This window comes from Morone saxatilis, unplaced genomic scaffold (genome assembly GCF_004916995.1).
Source record: "Morone saxatilis isolate NCDOM2014 unplaced genomic scaffold, NCSU_SB_2.0 Contig0, whole genome shotgun sequence".
Classification (NCBI taxonomy): Eukaryota; Metazoa; Chordata; class Actinopteri; family Moronidae; genus Morone; species Morone saxatilis.
The window spans coordinates 19,901,325-19,906,149 of NW_023339650.1; the positions used below are offsets into that span (position 1 = coordinate 19,901,325).

Below are 4,825 nucleotides of genomic sequence, written 5' to 3' on the forward strand. Positions count from 1 at the left end.
GACCGCTCTGCAGTCCGGTGTGACAGGAGACTAGGAGTGACACAGAACTCTTCATGGCTGAAAGGTTGGTTCACCTGGCAGCAGTGGGGGATGTCCTCTGATGCATGCCTTTGGACCTCTCATCACAGAAAGTATGACAGCAAAAAAAAAACAGAACGATCTCATGGAGTATATATAAGTTGAATCAGGAGTTATGCAGGTTTTTGGTAAGTTTACAGCCTCTAGGTCTGTGCAACTGTTGTAGACAAAGAGGCTGTTGTCGCATCGACCACGCTGGTCTGGCCAACCACCTTGAGACACAGTTAGTAGAAGGAAGCGTACGAACCTCGCCTGGCCATTTGAAAACAGAGCGGTACACATTTTAAAGATAAAATTTAGCTTAAAACGAAAATGTGGCAGATTCAATGAGATCCCAATGTGATATAAAAAACCTGTCTATTCCTGAAACAACGCAGTGAAGTACGAAATGACCAAAAGGTTGGCAGTGTACTAGTTAAAGAAGCTTTTGCCCTTTACCTATATTATTTCCAGTTTCTTTCGGTAGTAATGTGTTATACGGATTGTGAGGTTTGTCGCAGAGAGCGTTATCTCAAGCCATCCACATCATGTGAGGTCAACTATGCAGCCAACCAGACTCCATATAGACATCAGTAATTTTGAGCCTTGCATAAGTTCCAGGCGACAACAATGGTGGTGTAAATTCATAGCTTGCATGGCTAATATTGTTTGCTGCTGTATTATATGTTTAGTGACTCAGTTATAGGTATAGACCTTTAAGGCTTATATATGTCTATATTTATATCTAAGGGCTAGTTATAGGTAACCTCCATAAAATAACTACTATTGGACTGCTCATATTAATGACGACTGTAGACAAGCTAGTTCCACCACTATCAATGATCTATTTTCATATTCTTCGAAGGGTCGCAGAGAGCAGAGGAATGGTGAAAAAGCCGACAAGTGTTGTAGTCGGATACAGCATGTGATTGGGACGTGACCCTGCTGAGTGTGAATGAGCCGCAGCTGAGACCAAACAGCATAGTCAGTTGAGGTACGTGTACAGAGTCCTGCACAGCCATGGGTGGGCATATAGACACATAATTCAAGTGCAGCCCTGCTTTTTTTTCCCGTCGAAAGATATGATAATCTCGTGATATACGCTCAGCAATCGGCTACAAAGGTGAATAGTGCATGTAATTTTCTTACTAATACTTATTACTGATATGACTCAGAGAAATTTCTCTTCTCTCCCCTCAGTTTTGATTTAAAGGCGCGCCACCTAACACTATCTAACTCACTTGAGAAACTCTGGGAACATATTAGAACGATTGGCGCGGCCTACAGGCATTGATTTGTGACATCATAAATGTTACCATGAGACGACCAGACAACGTAGACAGCTGAAGAAAGTGAGGACTTTACAGTGAAGTGTAGGAGAAGCGTGTGGTGATCCGCAGGGAAAAAGCCTTAGACAATGCATCTACACATTTGAACTAACATTCAGAGATTCTGACATTGCTTCCATATATAGGAGAAGGGAAGAGGGAAAGTATGCAATCTATGGTTAAGGATTTCTGGCATGAGAAGAATCTGAGCTTGTAATATTATATAATCTCTCTCAGAGCCTAAAAACATAATAGTCGGACACACTAGGCAAATCTACTTTAGTTCCAACACGCATTATATAAAATCTGTAGTGTACCTCAACAATCTATGTCTCGGAGGGCGATCCTTTCAACGAATTGAGACGCCTGTTTTCTTTGACAAACAGGGCGCGAGACTCATGGTGGGATTAGACGAGCGCGCGCGCGTCACCTACAAAAATAAGTGTGGCTTAATTAATTGTACCAGTGGCTTGGATTAGAACATTTGTTAACTGATGTGGTAGGAGAGCGAGCGCTCATTTCGCTTGCTATGCCGTGTTATGTCGGATATGAAGTGGAATGATTGGACACCGTTTGTACGAATATAATTGGTGTCATTGAAGGCCAAAGTAGTCATACTCGTCTCTACAAAGACACCTTGATTGTAGCAGCTCAGAGGTGAGCGAGCCCAAGACCCAAACTGTACAATCAATAACATCATAGACATTTGGTAAGGGCAATAAATGCAAAGTTGTAACATGTCCACACCTGGACTTTAGTGTTGCTTATCTTCTCTTTAATTCTTATTGTGGAGTTTATTTTTATATTTTAAAAGTACTTTTAAAGTGAGGGGGGTTTTTTTTTGTGTAATTTATGTAGTGGCATTGGGACTCATTGAGACATTTGGCCATGCACCTCAAGAGCGAGTGCGGTGTAGGTGTTTAAAAACTTATCTGGCAATAGAATAATTCTGAGAATTTGTGTATTGCGCGATGTCAGCTTGATAAAGACTTGTGAGCTGGGCTTGGAGGCTGCAAGAGGGCAGCAGCGTAGAGACACGGAAAACATGCGGCAGCATGAGGCATCTGGACCGCACCTCGGCCGTTGACAAGAACCACATTGGTGTGATGGACCAAATACACATATACACGATACATATATATCACCGGTAGAAAGAGCTCACAGACAGACAATACAAACTCCTTCGGTCCACAAAGGATGAACTTATCCGGTATCTAATGGTACTCTATTCATCTGTATCGGGTGTATCGTAATCTAGTCCTATCTACTCGGTAATCTCACGTATCTATTTCCTCTATTGTACTCATAAGGAAGTCAGACTCTTACTTTGTGTCTTTTGAGCGGGTCCAGGTTCATTACTGAAGTATGGAGGAGAATCTTTGGACCAATCACTCTTCATAGACAGACAGCTGGACACTGGAGACTCTGCTCTCTGTCTGTGGCGCTGAACTCTGAAAATGAAGATATTTTGATTCAGTTCATGATAAACAGTAGTTTCTGTCCTGTAGCCTTTCACCTTCAATGTGTGTGATGACATTATTACACTGAAGGTGACGCAATGTGGCACGAAGTTCACAAAGTCCTATTAATTTTCAATGACACAGTGTGCATTGCTTTGTAAGGATTGCCGACAGAGGATCGAGCAGTGATCGAGTGACTTTTCTCATTGCTGGGATCCTCTTTTCTATGTTCCTGCCCGCCACGATCACAGATACAAAAACAAAGTGCTCCTCAGAACTAGAGTTGTTCAGATGCCAATACCAGCTTGGGAAATTCAGATTTCAACAGGTAGATTCAGTGAGATCAGTCTCTTACTTTGTGTCTAAGGGTCCAGGTTCATCACTGCAGTCTAGAGGTCTGTCTTTAGACAGGTCACAGCTGGATCCTGGAAACTCTGGTCTGTCCTGTTTCTGCATATCACTCATCTTCAGCCAGTCTGTGAGGAGAACCAGGTATACCAGAGACACAGTGGACATCAGAGGAACGTTAGAGTCACTTAGACAAAATAGTTGAGACTGTATCTAAAATGACTTTCACTCCCTCCTGTTTCTGAGTGCATTGGAAGAAGTAAAATCTGTCCTATATCTACAGCACTGACCTCTGTCCTGTATCTACAGCACTGACCTCTGTCCTGTATCTGTCCTGTCCTCTGTAACTTAGTATTATTGTCAAATGGTCTAACTGAAATCAATAAAGCTGCTGTGACCCGTGCGTAAAAGCGCACAGCCTCTCTCTTAATGGGGATAAACTTTCCCCTAATCCAGCCTCAATCCATCCGCTATTAATCCCAATGTTATCTTATATTATATTATATTAAATGTATTAATAACCAGCGCATCAGATCGATCTCAGTGCTGCAGATTTAACCAAGAGCCGCTCATCAACCACTCCAGCAGATCAGATCGGCAGTCGCTTCACGTGACGCTGCAGAGGAAAGGACTTCTCAGTTCTCTAAAGACACATTTCCTCTTTCCCTCTTTCCTTCCTTCCTTCCTTTCGTTTCGTTTCCGACGCAAGTGACGGAAAGGTGGATGTTATTAAGCGACATGGGACACCGCCCTGGTCTGTCACTGTGACTCAGCAGTTCCATTAAAGGTTTGAATCCTCTCGTGTTTCAGGTTGATGCAGAACAAAAGCTCTTTAGACTTTATTTGATACATACGTTTGTTCATGATGTTTGAAGGTCTTTTCTCCCTTTAATACTCTGATCAGACTGTCTGTCCTCAGCTGTGAGCTCACTGAGGAAACTTCCTCTTTGATTTAATAATGTTCAAACTCTAATGATAACGTTTTTAATCTTCAGTAAAGTGAAGTCAAACACACACAGCTGAACACTGACCTGTTGTCTTCTTTCTGCTGTCTGGACACCTGACTGAGCACTTCCTTCCTTTAAGTTTTATTGTAGGTCGGCAACCAGATTATATTATTATTATTATTATAGGTGCATTACTGCCCCCTGCTGGACCGGAGTGTGGAAGAGTAGATCACAGGGAAACCCCCAGTCAGATCGAACTATTTTCTCTCTAATATTCCTGTTATTATAATAATTATAATAATTAATTCAAAATAATTCATTATTATTATATCAATGGTGATATTAATTTGCTCCTTTCTTGATCATATTCACTGCAGAAACAACACATAAATAATAAACACCAGGGAGACAAATAATGTAAATAACAAAGATTAAAACCTCAAAACTAAGTCTATAACGTTACTCCACAGTAAAAGCCAGAAGAAAAGATAGTTTTTTAATTTCCTTTTAAAAACACAGAGAGAATGTGTGACTGGACCAGTTTTTATTTGGGTTTTCAGAAACAGAAAAGAAACAATTAAAGACACACCGGCATGACCTTGTATCAATCATATAACCAAAACAATCTCCGAGATATCAAAAACAAAGAATACTTCATAAATAATAAAAAATAACAGGTACTAAT

The 4,825-nt window shown here is 41.1% G+C and overlaps 1 long non-coding RNA gene across 1 annotated transcript; it reads right to left on the bottom strand.

Annotated features, from left to right (window-relative positions):
* Nucleotides 1–2,724: 2,724 nt before the first annotated feature.
* On the bottom strand, nt 2,725–4,322 carry LOC118340309. Its single transcript, XR_004797372.1, has 3 exons — nt 4,225–4,322; nt 3,201–3,321; nt 2,725–2,836 (listed from the first exon to the last, which is right to left on the bottom strand). It is a non-coding gene; the product is annotated as an uncharacterized LOC118340309 (long non-coding RNA).
* Nucleotides 4,323–4,825: the final 503 nt, after the last annotated feature.